Genomic DNA, 18,021 nt, shown 5'->3' with positions numbered 1-18,021 from the left:
TGGTGAAGCAGGATATCACATCGTGGCCAAGTTTTTCATGTGATGCTGTACAAGTCAAGACCCCATCTGGGGCAGGAGAGCAGAAAAAATCCGGTTGTTATAACGATGATTATTTTTGGAGATTCATGGTTGTCTCTCCTTTCTTTGGCTGAAATGTCCCAGTGTTTTGTATACAGCCTGGATGTTGTGAACCTCCCAGAGCGTTATGTATTTGTGGTTCTGGACTCCCAAGTGTTTTAGATAGAAACATGGACTGCAAGCCAAGCCATAAGTAGGAATTTTATTTCAGTCAGGGCAAGTTCTGCAAACCACCCTTGGAGGAAATGGCTTGAAAGGCACTGTGTGGGGCAAGGCGGGGGGGGGGGGGCGGGGGCTCAGATTACACACAGAGACTCCAGGATGCCAATGTGAAGCCACCACTTGGGATAAGGGAGGAAAGCTTGATTCTTTTACAAACTGGGTGCTAAACTTGGTGTTTTGCTATCAGTGTCCTTTGAATTCGGTGCCCTGGCAGCCCCACCTTGGTTATGGCTGTGGCTAAGAGACTGGGTGTCTTCTTTCACTGGAATAGAATTACATTGAAAAGAAAATAACCCAGAAAAGTGATCAATTTGAGTTTTTTCATGCAAGATTTTAGATTTGGGGGGTGGGGCACAGGTTGCAGCAAAGAATTTGAAAGACTAGAATCCTTGTACACCCAGTGGTTTCTACTGTCAAAACTGAATGGTATTGTAGTGCTGGATAGGAAAGGGGGCTAGTTTGTCTGTATTGACGTGAAAATTGCTCCCAGAATTTGTTTTGTATGAGAAACATGTCTAGTACGGGGAGCTTTTAAGAGTGGGCAGTGGGAGGTGAAGTGGGGAGGGTGAAGATATGGTCTCAGCATCTTTCCAGTGGAAGGGAGCGAAGGGCTTGTTCCTCATTAAGTCATTTCTTCATGTTTCCCCATAGGTTTTCAGCTAAACACTTGGTAATCCCAAAGCTCTGACAAGCGAGGCCTGCAGAATTAGGCCAACCACTGCTACAAATAGCTGGTGCACACGGAACAGTAATCATTGCTTCCCAGTCTATTATTAGATTAACTTCATAGGGATTGCTTTTCTCTCTTGTGAGTTGATGCATAAATGACATGCTTTACCCTCCAATAAATCTACTAGCAGAGTGGCTATGACATGATGTTCATAGCCCTCAGTTCCATGACGGAGGAATTTTGATTGTCGCAAGAGTCGGCAGCAGTTTGCAGCCACTGGAACCGAAAGGCCTCATTGAAATATTACTATGTACCTGACTCAGGAGAAGGACACCTGGCCTCTGGTTGTCCTGCTGGATTTGGGGCCAGGGCGGCCTGGTTGGCCTGGGAGGGGGCTGACGTGTTTGGAAGTATAGCACCTCTCTGTGGTCACTTGGGAGGCTTGGCCTTCATTCAGTCTTCTTCCTACCCAGTGCTAGGTCTCTGTGGTTTTACTGGGATCCCTCTGTGACCTGTCAGATGAAGCCTGTTTTCCCATTTGTAAAAATCGAGGAGTAACATTTGCATTCCTGACTTGATAAAGAAGCAACCACTGTGTATCAGCCACTGTGGTGGATGTTGTGGATACATAGGCAAACACCAAAGATGGCCTTGCCCTCAAGGAGGTTACATTCTACTGGGAAGAAACGGCATGTCCAGAAAAAATTAAATATAGAACATCTGCAGAGGAATTTCCAGGTAGAGATCAGGTTATGCTTCCTGTAGGAGATGGAATTTAAGTCTAATTTTGATGGTACTTAGGGATTCCCTGAGGCAAAGGAGAGGAAGGCAGAAATTCTAGGGATGGGAAATAGCTTAAGCAAAAGTGTGGAGGCTGGAGATGGAATGTTGTGTCTTGAGAATTGCAGCAAGTAAGTCAGTTTGATTGAAATAGAGTCATCGAAAAAGAGTAACAGCCAGTAGTTTGGAAAGGTAAATTTTTTTTATTTTTTTTTAATATTTAAAAATTTTTTTTTATTTAATATACTTAGTTTTCAGCATTGATTTTCACAAGAGTTTGAATTACAAATTTTCTCCCCATTTCTACCCTCCCCCCACTCCAAGATGGCATATATTCTGGTTGCCTTGTTCCCCAGTCAGCCCTCCCTTCTGTCACCCCACTCCCCTCCCATCCCCTTTTCCCTTCCTTTCTTGTACGGCAAGATAAATTTCTACGCTCCATTGCCTGTGTATCTTATTTTCTAGTTGCATGCAAAAACTATTTTTTTTTGTTTTTGAACATCTGTTTTTAAAGCTTTGAGTTCCAAATTCTCTCCCCTCTTCCCTTCCTACCCACCCTCCCTAAGAAGTCAAGCAATTCAACATGGGCCACATGCGTATCATTATGTATAACCGTTCCACAATACTCATGTTGTGAAAGATTAACTATATTTTGCTTCTTCCTAACCTATCCCCCTTTATTGAATTTTCTCCTTTGACCCTGTCCCTTTTCGAAAGTGTTTGTTTTTGATTACCTCCTCCCCGATCTGCCCTCCCTTCTATCATCTGCCCTTTTTTATCTTCTTCCTCCTCCTTTCCTGTGGGGTAAGATACCCAATTGAGTAGGTATGGTATTCCCTCTTCAGGTCAAATCTGATGAGAGCAAGATTCACTCATTCCCCCTCACCTGCCTTCTCTTCTCGTCCTACAGAAATGCTTTTTCTTGCCACTTTTATGTGAGATAATTTACCCCATTCTATCTCTCCCTTTCTCCCTCTCTTAACATATTCCTCTCTCATCCCTTAATTTGATTTTATTTATTTTAGATATCTTCCCTTCGTCTTCAACTCACCTTGTGCCTGCTTGCTCGTTCTCTCTCTCTCTCTCTCTCTCTCTCTCTCTCTCTCTCTGTATACACACACACACACACACATACATATATACACACATACACACTCACATATACATCTATATACATAAACAAATATATACACATATATATGTATATATATATGCATATTCCCTTCGACTGCCCTAATACTGAGGTCTCATGAATCATACACATCATCTTTCCATGTAGGAATGTAAACAAAGCAGTTCAACTTTAGTAAGTCCCTTGCAGTTTCTTTTTCTTGTTCTTTTTCTTGATTACCTTTTCATGCTTCTCTTGATTCTTGTGTTTGAAAGTCAAATTTTCTATTCAGTTCTGGTCTTTTCACTGAGAAAGTTTGAAAGTCCTCTATTTTATTGAAAGTTCATATTTTGCCTTGGAGCATGATACTCAGTTTTGCTGGGTGGGTGATTCTTGGTTTTAATCCTAGCTCCATTGACCTCCGGAATATTGTATTCCAAGCCCTTCGATCTCTTAATGTAGAAGCTGCCAGATCTTTGGTTATTCTGATTGTGTTTCCACATTACTCAAATTGTTTCTTTCTGGCTGCTTGCAGTATTTTCTCCTTGATCTGGGAGCACTGGAATTCGGCGACAATATTCCTAGGAGATTTCTTTTTGGGATCTATTTGAGGAGGCGATCGATGGATTCTTTCAATTTCTATTTTGCCCTGTGGCTCTAGAATATCAGGGCAGTTCTCCTTGATAATTTCTTGAAAGATGATATCTAGGCTCTTTTTTTGATCCTGGCTTTCAGGTAGTCGAATAATTTTTTAAATTATCTCTCCTGTATCTATTTTCCAGGTCAGTGGTTTTTCCAATGAGATATTTCACATTGTCTTCCATTTTTTCATTCCTTTGGTTCTGTTTTATAATATCTTGATTTCTCATCAAGTCACTAGCTTCCGCTTGCTCCAGTCTCATTTTTAAGGTAGTATTTTCTTCAGTGGTCTTTTGGACCTCCTTTTGGAGCTCTTTTGCCTTTTGAGTTAGCCTATTTTTTAAGGTGTTGTTTTTTTCAGTATATTTTTCAGTATTTTGGGGGGTCTCCTTTAGCAAGTCATTGACTTGTTTTTCATGGTTTTCTCGCATCCTTCTCATTTCTCTTCCTAATTTTTCCTCTAATTCTCTAAGTTGCCTTTCCAAATCCTTTTTGAGCTCTTCCATGGCCTGAGACCAGTTCATGTTTTTCTTGGAGGCTTTTGCTGTAGGCTCTTTGACTTTGTTGACTTCTTCTGGCTGTCTGTTTTGGTCTTCTTTGTCACCAAAGAAAGATTCCAAAATCTGAGACTGAATCTGGGTGCATTTTTGCTGCCTGGCCATGTTCCCATCCAACTTACTTGCCCCTTGAGTTTTTCAGTGGGGTATGACTGCTTGTAGAGTTAAGAGAACTATGTTCCAAGCTTGGGGGGATGCGCCAGCTCTGCCACACCAGCACTCCTCCTTCCCCGAGAACCCCCAAGCCAGACTGGACTTAGATCTTTAGCAGGCTCTTCACTCCTGCTCTGATCTGCCACTTAATTCCTCCAACCAGCTGAGCCTGGGGCCAGAAGCAACTGCAGCTGCAGTTCTATAGCTGCCCCACCTCCGCTGCCCCCAGGGTGGTGGCTGAACCAGGAACTCTATCACTCTGTCCCCAGCAGCTCTTCCCACTAACCTTCTCTATTGTCTTTGGTTTTTGTGGGTTGAGAAGTCTGGTAACTGCTGCAGCTTACTGATTCAGGGCGCTAGTGCCTGCTCCGCCCGGCTCCTGGTCTGGTTGGCCCTGCCTCAGCCCATGCTGGGCTCTGCTCCGCTCCCAGCTCCGTGTGTGAAAGACCTCACCCAGCAACCATCCAGGCTGTCATGGGCTGGAGCCCTGCTTCCCTCTGCTATTTTATGGGTTCTGCAGTTCTAGAATTGTTCAGAGCCATTTTTTATAGGTTTTTTGAGGGACTTGGTGGGGGGCTCATGCTAGTCCCTGCTTTCTAGCCGCCATCTTGGCTCCGCCCCCTCAGAAAGGTAAAATGTTAAAGAAGGGCTTGAGTTTGAATTCTGCCTCACAAGCTTTGTATCTTCTGCCTTAGTTTCCTTATTAATAAAACAGGAAGAAAAATATCATGTACATCACAGGGCCTCCCATCTTTGTGGTAAGTACATTCTAAATCTTCAAATGCTGTAGAACCCAGCCTGTTGGTAACATTGTAGACCACCATTTTAGAAAGTCCTCCTATCTCTGGGCTCCTCTGTGCAGCACCCAACACCCGGCACTGGACTCAGAGGGATGACCCTCCTTTCTGGTTATTTTTCATCCTGGGAAATTATCAGTATTCAAAGTCTCCAGGTGGCCCCTGCTGTTGATAGCATGTTTATAACTAATGAATGAAGGAATCTCTCCTTAGTTCCATTACGAGGGAGGTGATGTTATATGCTGCCCTCTCTCTTGTAGACAATAGAAATCAAAATCTTCTCTTATGTGCAGATTGCCAGCATGGTAAAATAGAGACAAGTCCAACCCAGGAGTATAGAAGATCTGGATTCAAGTCCTGCTTCTGACATGTAGTGGCTCTCGGACCATGAGTAATTTAGTGGGTTTGAACCTCTCTTTAGGACTAGTCATTACAGATGGAGTTACTGTTCTGTAACTATTATGCACTAGTAGAGGGAATTTTCATACTGGAAGTTTCACACACTAATGAAATCATGGTTTTCCTCCTGCTTTCCACCCCCATCCCATATAGGTAGAATTTATATTGTTATTTAAATTATGTTTTATTTTTTCCAATTACATGTAAATACCATTTTTAACATTTTTTTTTTGAAATTTAAAAAATGTGGAACCCTTCGCGAATTTGTGTATCATCTTTGTGCAGGGGTGATGCTAATCTTCTCTGTTTTGTTTCAATTTTATTATATGTGCTGCTGAAGCAAGCACTATAATTCATATTGTTAAAATTAAAATTACTCAGATGAAGAGATGAATTATTGGTCCAATGGCTCTGCTAAGCTCACTTGAGTTTTTTGCCAGCCTTGGGGAACTTGCTGTATTCAGCATGCCTTGCTTTATCCTTTGGAGACTCCAATTGTGTAGCAAAGCACTTGAATGAAAAGAAGCAGATCCAGTTGGTCTCAGAAATGTACAAGGTACACTTTAAAGTACATGAGGATTCTTTGGCAGTCGTTTCATCCATCCTGCTCTGCCAATAGAGAGCAATGATCATTTCAACACCTTTTTCATTTTAAGAAAGGATACAGGGGTGGGGGAAAGAGGCAGGTATGATCCTAAGCAGGTTCCACAAGCTTCAAGCAGTATTACGCCAGAAAATTATCCTTATCCTTCTTCGTCCTGGCTTTATCAGTAATTCATGGCAAGATGGTAAGACAAGTCATGTCTGATCTCTCTGCCTCAGTTTTCTTATCTTTTGGGGAAAAAAGTGTTGAGTAGTGGTTAGTGCTGAACTTCGACTTGGTTTGAATCCCACTTCTGACACTTGACTAACTGTACGATTAATGAAGTAACCTTACCCCTAAGCCTCAGTTTCTTTATGTGTAAAATGAGTATTATGCTAGTACCCGCCTTAGAGGGTTGTCATGAAGCTCCAATAATATCTCTAAAGTGCTTTGCACATCTTAAAGTGCTATGTAAATGGAAACTTTTATTTTTTGTCTAAACCTCTGATTTCATCATTGTGCAAACTCCAGGTATAACGTTCTATCTGCCAGTGCACATTAGCGATTTGGTTCTGGTTTTAGAGAATTATCTGGGGTATTAGAAGGTTAGATGATTTTCTGTGGGCTCCTCCATTAGCATGGAAGCCCCTTGAGGTCAGCAACCATGGTTTTTGCCTTTCTGTATAGCATGGTTCCTGTTACACAGAGGTCAGTGGCAGTGCCTATTCAAGATGATGCTGATGTTGGCAATGATTATGTGCCAGATGCAGTCCCTGTACCCAGTCATTCCTGTGTAGCCATCCCATTCTCTGCTCTACTAGGCTGCCATTCTTAGTGATAAAATGCCCGGGCTGGGGTTGAACCAGTTGGACAGTCTGTAACGTCCCTTCAAGCTCCCTGACATTCACTGATTCTTGCCAAGGCTGGAGTCGCTGTGTGCCGGCTTTTAATGCACCATCATTTTTCCTCTCTATCATCACATTAAGACATATTTTAAAATACGATACTATTCCCACTGTTGATAAATGGGTATTATCACAAAGCACCCCAGGCAGCAGAGCTAATGAGGGACCAAGGAGATGGGCCCCTTGCTTGGGAGAGACTGTAATGGGAACACTTTTCAATTGCTTTAATCACAAATACTGAATATCTTGAACATTTACAAGTAACAATGCAATTCACGCTATGAAAATGTATGGTATGCTTGACTTTTGCATATGTACTATAATTTGATAGAGAAATGACTTCATTAAATTTACAGCAAGATTTGTTACAGACAGAAACTACCGCTAGCCTGAATTTAATCTAATCCAATGGCTGTAAAATTTTTGATAATAGACTTTCTGGGTTCCTGTATTCAGTATAAAGGGTCCGTGGGCTGGTTTTGAAAGGTCCACCTCATTGTCTCTAGGGTGTGTTTTAAAGACTAAATGTACATCAGCTGTTATAATATGGAGCAGAATAATTGGGGAGGGGGAAGCAGGCACATTTCAGGAAGTGCACAGTCTATTTCAGAGGCCATCTGCCTTCCACTGAAACCGTGAGTGGCCATAGTATGTAAATTTCTTCATGTTGGATCCACATTGGAGCCAAGGGCAAATGGCGTGAACCACACATTCCTGTTTGGAGTTGGCCTAGCTCTCCCTGGTGGCCAATAGCCCTTCTTAGTTCTGAGCTCAGAAAGATTCAAAAGGTGTATTTGGAAAGTTCCCATGATATAGAGTTGAGTACAGGAAGGAAACAACCAGTTTAAGCGCAGAGGTCACAGTTGTGGGGATGGTGATGGGTAGGCATTTGATTCAGATCCACTCAAGAGAGACAGTTTAACTGGTTGGGACCCTGGGTACAAATTATGTTTGCTTTGCTTTAGCATTAAACAGCCTTCTTCTCCAAGTTTGAGTTCTCCAGTAAAGAATACTGCTCTTTTTGGGTGGGGGGAAGCGAAGAGGGGGGTAAAAAAACCCTTATGGAAATATTTGAGGATTTATCTTTCAGGGGAAGACAGTTGTTATTTTTATAAATATACTCACCTTGTCTAGGAATAAACAATACTTGTTGTAAGGCCAGGAAAGTTTTAATTATATCTTACATTTATTCCTCCTGAATAAATGGGTACGTCCCCTGAACAGAATACCGGCATGGGGGGAGCATGGTACAAGGACTCAGAAGGATGCCAGTCCTTTTATTGACTCCCAATTCAAATCTCCTGCCAGGCTCTTCATTCACCAGATGCAACCCCCTGACTGCGTATGTCATGCCCTCCTCAAATGGCTCATTTAAGCATGCGTGCAAGCCTCTAACCTCTCACTGGACCAGAAGCCTGGTCTCTGCTAGATCACAGCTCTGTCACCTGACTTATGTTCTGCTAAAGCTGGTCAAGTCTGTGGAAAACAAAACTGCTTCCACCATTTCTCACGTTATAAACTTGATTATTGGAATCCTTCTTTTTTGGATGGCTAATGGTTTTTAAGAAAATTTATCCATATTGTTAATATACAAAGAGAAGCCACAGCTAGTTATAAAATACTTTTTCATGCTTTACTATAGAATCTCTGATGGGCAGTTCTTTCAATTTAAAGGCTATTATTTGCTAAGTATGCAGTTCAGATGGAAACAGAGGAATTTAATTTTTTTAATTGGGTAATTGTTCATCTCAGATAACAAAGCATATGATGAAAATGCTGATATATGCTATACCTCTTATTAGGAAGTGGACAGGAAAAGAAGGACAGGGAGAAGGACAGGGAGAAGCACAGGAAGTGGTGGCCCACTTGGCCTTAGTATAATTTTAACTGGCCTCAATTTTATTTTATTTTCCCCTGATTTTGGTGTTATGGGAGCATGTTATATGGGGCTAAGCATGGAATGAATCCAAAGACCTATTAGTTGTATGGTCTTGGTCCAGTCACTTCCCTTAATCTGAGTTTCTTTTTCCATGAAGTCTTGCCTGTCTATTTCATAACATTGTTTTGGGTGTCCAGTGTGATAAGATGTATGGAAGGATTTGGAAAACCAAGAGTTGCTGTTTAATTTTTTTGTGGGGGAGGATGTTGACAGGGAGAAGGAAGAATTCCAGGCCTCTGATTTCATTGGGATGGAGACAGTCTCAGGTGGAAGCTCCTTCCACTGACTCAAACTAGCTACTCATCTGTAACTCGGAAAGTTGCCCTTAGTGTTTCAGAAGGACTGATCCCCAGCTGAGGTGATGAGACCATATTAAGCAAATAGAGCAAAACTAAGTTCTCCAAGAGAATTACTTGCCAGAGGGGCAGAGAGGCGATATGGTCTGCTCTCAGTCACATAGCCAGCATATGTTAGAGATTCCACTATGCCACACTGCCTTCTTACTATAGAAGTAGGGAATTACTATTGTTTTGGCTGTTTTTTATTGCTCATTAACTTGATTTTTCTCGCAGTTATTATTCTGAGTATCAAATATGACAAAGTTCAGTGACATTGTTGATGGAGCCCTGGGCCCAAGTTCATATCCTACCTCTGTTACATGCTACATGCGGGACCTTTTATCTCTTTCAAGTGTCAGTTTTATCCTTTGTAAACCGAGGATCATATTAGCATCACAGTGTTGTTGTAAGGATGAAAGGAAATCTGGGAGTAGGGCTTTGCAATCCTTAAAGGTCTATCCAAATGCCCATTGTTATTATGAGGATGGGTCCCAAGGAAGCATCAGGCCACAGGCTTCCTCAGTAAGTGAAGGAAAAGCTTTGAACTTTGTGGCCATCTCAGCCTAACTTGGGAATTAAACATTTTCCCTCTGACCCCTGTGATAGCGTTCCTTCCTTCAGAGGAGTTAAGTATCAGTCCGCTGTTCATAACCCAGATGCAGCCTCCTCCCATGTGGGATAAATCTTCTCCTCACCTGTTGTATTAACAGGTTCCTTATGCAACAGCAAAAGACCTCAGGGAACACCATTGCACCTTTTGGAGAACTTCAAAGCAACCACAAACCACCTTCAGATTGAAAGCATTTTAGTATTTGTAATTCTTCTATATATGTATGTATGTATGTATGTGTATATATACATGTATAAAATGTAATACATTCATTTATACAAATATATATTTGTAATTCATATATATATATATATATATATATGTATAATGTAATAACTAATGCATTTCAATGATTGATCCAAATCAGCATATGTGGGAAGCCCATGTTTTGAAGCTCTCCTCCACTGGCGAGAGTGGTTAATATCTTCCTTGTTTACAAGAGTCAGTCATTCTGGAACCCATCAGTGTTAGTGTCAATGTTGTCTTCTTTTCACTGGATTGTCAGCCAACATTTAGGCCAAGGCTTTGCCTTATTTCTCTCATCCTATAATTTCATGGAGAGAAAAAAGGAAGTGTAATTTGTCTCTTTGAGAAGAGAAAAAAATGTTAATTGAAACCATGTAATAAAAGTGTAATTTAGCAAAACTATTAGTTTTGGGTTTTTTACTATTTTCAGCCTATTATTTTTAAAATTACTTGAGTATTAAAAAGGCTGTAAAATTGTGCTGAGTGTCAGCACATTGTGGCTTAAGCCACATTTTAATTCTCATTTTCCTTTGCTTGAATAGTAAAATCTTTATAAATGGAAACTAAAATTAATTGAATAAACTCCACTTGAATGTTTTTATATTTTTGGCTGCAGTTTTCCCAAGTGCCATAGAAACTTTGCAGAGCTTGTAATGGCATTGAGCAAAGTCATCCCCCCCCCCCCGCCCCCAATTCATGCAAACCATGATGGAGCTCAGGGCACCAAGCTCCATTTGCTTCCCATTCACCAGGCTCTCAAGTTTGTCAAGCTAACTTTACCACAAGATGCTCTGAGATCACAATTAGCTTTGCCTGCCAGTATTCCCCAACCACCAGAACAAAAGGTCTTTGCAACCTCCTTGCCTCATCCATCCAGTAGCCAGCTCTTCCACCATACTGCAAAGCCTTCATCAAGAATGAGGGAGAAGGGGCGGAGCCAAGATGACAGCTGGAAAGCAGGGACTGGCCTAAAGCTCTCCCCCAGGACACTCCAATCCAAACACCTATAAAAATGGCTCTGAACAAATTCTAGAACTGCAGAACCCATGAAATAGCAGAGGGAAGCAGGGCTCCAGCCCAGGACAGCCTGGATGGTTGCTGGGTGAGGACTATCGCATGGAGCTGGGAGCAGAGCCCAGCGTGGGCTGCGCCTGGACCAACCAGACCAGGAGCTGGGTGGAACAGGCCCTAGCGCCCTGAATCAGTGAGCTGTGGCAGTTACCAGACTTTTCAACCCACAAACACCAAAGACAACAGAGAAGGTTAGTGGGAAAAAAAACTGTGGGGACAGAGTGAAAGGAGTTCGCGGTTTGGCCATTGCCCTGCTGGCAGCAGAGGTGGTGCAACTACAGAACTACAGCTGCAGTTGCTTCCAGCCCCAGGACCACCTGGTGGGAGGAATTAAGTGGCAGAATAGAGCAGGAGTGCAGAGCCTGCTCAGATCTGAGTCGTGGTCCGGGTTGGCGGTTCTTGGGGGAGGAGGAAAGCTGGTGGGACAGAGCTTGCTGTGTAGGAAAAGCTCTGAAAACAACAGCGCAGCCCCTCAAGCTTGGGATAAAGTACTCTACAAGCAGTTATACCGCAACAAAAAACTCAAGGGTCAAGTAGTTGGCTGGGAACATGGCCAGGCAGTGAAAAAGGACTCACATTCAGACTCATACTTTGGAATCTTTCTTCGGTGACAAAGAAGACCAAAACATACAGCCAGAAGAAGTTAATAAAGTCAAAGAGCCTACATCAAAAGCCTCCAACAAAAACATGAACTGGTCTCAGGCCATGGAAGAGCTCAAAAAGACTTTGGAAAAACAAGTTAGAGAAGTAGAGGAATAATTGGGAAGAGAAATGACAGTGATGCGAGAAAACCATGAAAAACAAGTCAATGACTGGCTAAAGTAGACCCAAAAAACACTGAAAAAAATACTGAAGCAAAAAACACCTTAAAAAATAGACTGACTCAAATGGCAAAAGAGCTCCAAAAAGCCAATGAGAAGAAGAATGCCTTGAAAGGCAGAATTAGCCAAATGGAAAAGGAGGTCCAAAAGACCACTGAAGAAAATACTACCATAAAAATTAGAATGGAGCAAGTGGAAGCTAGTGACCTTATGAGAAATCAAGATATTATAAAACAGAACCAAAGGAATGAAAAAAATGGAAGACAATGTGAAATATCTCACTGGAAAAACCACTGACCTGGAAAATAGTTCCAGGAGAGATAATTTAAAAATTACTGGACTACCTGAAAGCCGTGATCAACAAAAGAGCCTAGATTTCATCTTTCAAGAAATTATCAAGGAGAACTGCCCTGATATTCTAGAGCCAGAGGGTAAAATAAAAATTGAAAGACTCCAGTGATCACCTCTTGAAAAAGATCCCAAAAAGAACACTCCTATGAACATTGTAGCCAAATTCCAGTTCTCCCAGATCAAGGAGAAAATACTGCAAGCAGCCAGAAAGAAACAATTTGAGTATTGTGGAAACACAATTAGAATAACCCAAGATCTAGCAGCTTCTACATTAAGGAATCAAAGGGCTTGAGATATGATATTCGGAGGTCAATGGAGCTAGGATTAAAACCAAGAATCACCTACCCAGCAAAACTGAGTATCATGCTCCAAGGCAAAATATGGATTTTTAATAAAATAGAGGACTTTCAGGCTTTCTAAGTGAAAAGGCCAGAGCTGACTAGAACATTGGACTTTCAAACACAAGAATCAAGAGAAGCATGAAAAGGTAAACAAGAAAGAGAAATCAGAAGGGACTTGCTAAGGTTAAACTGTTTTGTTTACATTCCTACATGGAAAGATGATATGTATAATTCATGAGACCTCAGTATTAGGGTAGCCGAAGGGAATATACATACATACATACATACATACATACATACATACATACATACATATATATATGTATACACACACACACACATAGAGGGTGAGTTGAATATGAAGGCATGATATTTAAAAACATAAAATGAAATTAAGTGTTGAGAGAGGAATATGTTAAGAGAGGGAGAATGGTAGAGATAAAATGAGATAAATTGTCTCGCATAAATGTGTCAAGAAAAAGCAGTTGTGTTGGGAGGGAAGAGGGGGCAGGTGAGGGGGAATGAGTGAATCTTGCTCTCATCAGATTTTACCTGAGGAGGCAATAACATACACAGTCAATTGGGTATTTTACCCCACAGAAAAGGAGGAGGAAGGAGATAAGAAAGGGGGGACAATAGAAGGGAGGGCAGATGGGGGAAGAGGTAATCAAAAGGAAACACTTTTGAAAAGGGACAGGGTCATGGGAGAAAATTGAACAAAAGTGTATAGGATAGGAAGGAGCAAAATATAGTTAGTTTTCCCCAACATAATGATATACATGTGGCCTGTGTTGAATTGCTTGCCTTCTTAGGGAGGGTGGGTGGGAAGGGAAGAGGGGAGAGAATTTGGAACTCAAAGTTTTAAAAGCAGATGTTAAAAGAAAATGTTTTTGCATGCAACTAGGAAGTAAAATATACAGGCAATTGACCATAAAAAATCCATCTTGCCCTACAAGAAAGTAAGGGAAAAGGAAATGGGGGGAGTGGGGTGACAGAAGGGAGGGCTAACTTGGGAACGGGGCAATCAGAATATATGCCATCTTGGAGGTGGGGGTAGGGTAGCAATGGGGAGAAAATTTGTACTTCATACTATTGTGAGAATCAATGCTGAAAACTAAAAATATTAAATAAAAAAGTCTTCTCTTATAAAAAAGAATGAGGGAGAAGAGGGAGGCCTTCGTGAGCATCCTGGTGGACTAGAATGTTGCCACCAACTTTCATCATAGGAGTCTTAGAAGTCAATGCTTTTGCAATGGTTTCTTCTTTTTCTTCAGTAGAATGCATAGACAGCCTTTCTCTAGTTTTCCCTCACTGGAAAATTACTCCTTGGGTTCTTTCTTCAAGTGGATTGGGAGGGAAACTCCAAGGAACAGGATACTTAGTCTCATGACTATTTTATTATTTTCAAACATTAGTACTGCCATAGAAGGAAGTAAGAGGGAATGTGGTGACTAGGGCCAGATGACCTGACTTTTTGTGCGCCCTGTGACACTCATTAGCCAATGGACCCTATGCCAGTTCTGGAATCTGTTTGTAACCCCAGGAAACTGGGATAAGAGTTTAATCAGGGTTGGGGAACCTGCAACCTGGAAGCCATGTGTGGCCCTATAGGTCCTCAAGTGCGGCCCCTTCAGTGAATCCAGACTTCACAGAAAAAATGCCCTTAATAAAAGGATTTGTTCTTTAAAAAAAAGTCAAACAGAGCAACAGACACACCTCTTTACTGAAAGGAAAATGTATTTCATCATTTGCTCTCTGAAGTTACAATCAATTTGTTATCATGTTTAATCCAAATGTTCATGTTGTATAGCGTTGTTTTCATTTAGATTATTATAGTCATTTGAGTATTGTTTTCTCATTTCTCTTCTTTTCTGTCTGCATCAGTTTGCTTTCTCTTTTTTGTGATGTCTGTGTTTGTGTGTGTTTTCTCATCCAACCCAGTGTTGAAGCACCTTCCAATAGTATAGATCCTCAGAGAGTCTGTGACTTCTAGTATATCGGGCTTGAAGACACTGAGAGATTAAGTGAGGGGCCTAAGGGTCCCATAGGTGGTATGTGTTAAGAGTAAGACTTGACCCCAGATTTTCCTGATTCCAAGGCTGGAGGGCCAAGGTTGGTCTTCTTATCCACTTTAGTAGGCCATCTCTCTATTTTATTTGTAATTACAATAAATTAATGTAGCAGGGGTAAGTCTTTCGCCACCTTGCTGAAAATCCAAGGAAGAGGTTGCCTGAGTCCCAGCTGATGTGCTCAGAAAAGAGGGGAATGGGGCTTTTCAAGAGCTCTCAGAGGCCACTGAGCATGTGACTGTAACTGACTAGGTAGCCAGTTGTTTTTTACACAACAGGAGACACATAGGGATTATTTGGGAGCTGGGCCAACTCAGCAGAGTTGAGCGCCTGTCCTTGAGCAAGTGACCCATGGCCTGTGTCTGTACCCATGGAGCATGTACTCTCTGGGACACCCTGGTTCATGCCTCCCTCACTGCGTCGTATTATTTATAGGTATTTGTTTGCCATTTACCTCTATCCAACCTAGCATGCTACCTCCCTTCAGGGCATTCTTAGAACACAAGTGAGCAGCAGTATGATATAGTCACTCCCCTTCTCAATTAATTCAAGTACTTTCAATAATACCTCTAATACAATAATACCTCTTTGGTATTTAAAAATCTTGCTCCCTGGTCCTAGCCAGCTGTTGCCATCTTTTTCGACCTTATGTCCTTACAGACACTCGGAGGTCTGGCCATACTGACCTCTTTGCTGCTCCTCAGATAGGACAGTCCTGAATCTCCCCCCTCCCACCTTGGCCTCTTAATATCCCCATTTTCCTCAGGTGCCCCCTTGGACAGGAGACCTTCCTTGGTCCTTCCAGTGCCTAGTGCCTTGCCCTCTAAGGTTACCTTGGTTCTGTTTTGTTTGCATTTTTAATATCGTTAGTTATGTTTTTGCTATTCCTTCCATTAGAATATGTGCTCCTTGAAGGTAGAGGGATATTTTGCTTTTGCCTTTATATCCTTTGCACAGCACCTGGTATATTGTAGACCCTCAATAAATACTTGTTGGTTGAGTGATTAAAATGGCTCCTCCTTTTGTTCTGCTATATTTTGAAAAATGATACTGTCACTATATTTAGTTCTCACATCCCTTTGGGGCTTACTTTGGCATGTTGTGTAAGATGCTTGTCTAAGACTTGTTTCTGCCATACTTCTCTCTAGTTTTCCCCAGCAGTTCTTGTCAAATAGACAATTTTTCCCCAAGTACTTTGCATTCTGGGATTCATCCTATCTGGGGTCACTATATGTTTTCATTTCCAGGTCTCACTTGTCTGTTCTTTTTCCTCTGGTCTCCTTTTCTATTTTCTAACTCAGGTTAACTAGTTTTGATGTTTACTACTTTATGATACAATTTGAGTTGTGATAATACTTGGCCTCCTTCATTCCTGCTTTTTTTCATTATTTCCCTTGAGATTCTAGACCTTTTGTTGCTCCAAATGAAATTTGTTATTATTTTGTCTAGTTGCATAAAGAAACCCCTTGGTATTTTGGTATAGCACTAAATCTGTCAATTAATCTATGTAGTAGTATCAGAATTTTTATTATACTGGCATAGCCCAGCCTTGAATGGCAAGTACCTCTCCTGTTGTTTAAGCCTTGCCAGAAAGAAGATTTTTAAATTTTTTTTTTGTTTTTTGGCAGGGCAGTTGGGGTTAAGTGACTTGCCCAAGGTCATACAGCTACTACATGTGTCAAGTGTCTGAGGCCGAATTTGAACTCAGGTCCTCCTGAGTCCAGGGCCGGTGCTCTACTCACTGCGCCACCTAGCTGCCCCCATAAAGAATGTTTTGCAGTTGCATTTATGTAAGTCCTCAGTGTGTCTTCATAGGTTAGCTCACCTAGATATTTGATAGATTTTGTAGTTTCTTTGAATGGAATTTCTCTTTCCCTTCCTCCTTGGTTTTATGAGTAATATACAGAAAAGCCAATGACTTCTGTGGGTTAATTTCTGTGTGAAGGGAAGGATAAAAAAAGATGTTGTGGAAATAGAGTTGACAAAACTTGGCAACTGATTGGATAGTGAGTGGTGGGAGGGCAAAATGTCAAGAGTGACTGACTTCAAGGTTGCCAGCCTGGGTGAGTAGAAGGATGATACTGTCCATAGAAATCAGGGAGTTAGGAAGAGGGGAAGATGAAATAGGAAAGGGAAAATAGGGCCCAGAGATCATGAAATATGAGGATGGGATGAAGAGACTAAGAATGTTTGGTTCAAAAAGGAGAAGACTCATTGGTGCAAAATCTAGTAAGATGAAATTCAGTACAAAAAATTAAGGCAGTGCGTTGCAAAGATATCACAAAAATCTTCTTAACAAATGAGAAAAACTGTTCAGTCTGCCATCTTGGCTTTGCCTTTTGAGTAGAACCGTTCAAAAGTGGAATAGGCCACCCAGACAGGTAGTGGGATTCTCTTTTTGGAAGTCTCTAAGCAGAGACTGGGTGACCACTTCTTGGGTGCAGGGCTTCTTAGCCTGGAGGCCCCAGACTACCTAAAGGGTTGATGGATAGATTCCATATGGTCTGTCAGCTGAGATGGAAAAATAGTACACCTTTATTTCTGTGTGATTGGTTTCCTTTGTAATCCTGTGGATTTGATTTTTTGCATTTAAACATATTATTGTGAGAAGAGGCCCATAGTCTTTAATAGATTGCCAAAGGGGCCCAGGGCACAAAAAAGATTAAGGACCTCTGATTTGAGGTATGAGTAAAACTGGATGAATTCTTCTTGTTTTCTGCGTATTAAATTTGGTGACTATTTTTATATCTTTTGACTTTATTTAGACTTTTAATTAGGAATGTGATGCACTGAGTGGGCATTTTAGAATTCACTTTTTCATTATGACCAGAAATATCATGAAGGCATATCTAATGAAAATTCCATTCTCTAAAACTTTTTTTAATGTAACAGCAGCAAATCTTGAGATTTAAACCTTTTCCATTACCCTGTAAAATATACAATAATATATGAAAATTTCTCATTACTTTGATATTCTTGTAGCATTTGACACATTTATTTCCAAATTGATTTGAGTCTAAAATTCAGTGATAAATTTCATTATGTTTCAGTCTTTAAGTTGTGTTTCTGGAGGCCTCCCCTACTGTAGATCATAATTCCTAATGACTGCAAGTTTGGGAGATGGACTGGTACCAATCTTGCGTCATTAGTGCATATTTATAATTAACCTGAAGTCAGACACATATTAGAAAATAGCTGATATCAGTAAATAGTCAGTGACAAGACTTTGACTGAGTCAACATCTCACATAATTATTAAAATGGGAAAGCCAAGAGGTTCAGATTGCCTGAGTTAAATATGATCTGACAGTCATTATTTGCACCAGACTTTGGACTGGTTTG

General features: G+C 41.1%; 1 protein-coding gene and 1 non-coding gene across 2 annotated transcripts in view; one reads left to right on the top strand and one right to left on the bottom strand.

Moving 5' to 3' along the window:
• The window catches only part of DACH2 (dachshund family transcription factor 2), a 208,796-nt gene that overhangs the window by 19,606 nt on the left and 171,169 nt on the right, over nucleotides 1-18,021 (top strand). The window lies entirely within an intron of this gene.
• On the bottom strand, nucleotides 5,647-5,753 carry LOC118832971. The gene has a single exon (XR_005009255.1). It is a non-coding gene; the product is annotated as a U6 spliceosomal RNA (small nuclear RNA).

Source organism: Trichosurus vulpecula, chromosome X, assembly GCF_011100635.1.
Source record: "Trichosurus vulpecula isolate mTriVul1 chromosome X, mTriVul1.pri, whole genome shotgun sequence".
In the NCBI taxonomy this organism is placed as follows: domain Eukaryota; kingdom Metazoa; phylum Chordata; class Mammalia; order Diprotodontia; family Phalangeridae; genus Trichosurus; species Trichosurus vulpecula.
The sequence above is the reverse complement of the archived record's forward strand: the minus strand, read 5'-3'. Positions and strand labels throughout refer to the sequence as shown.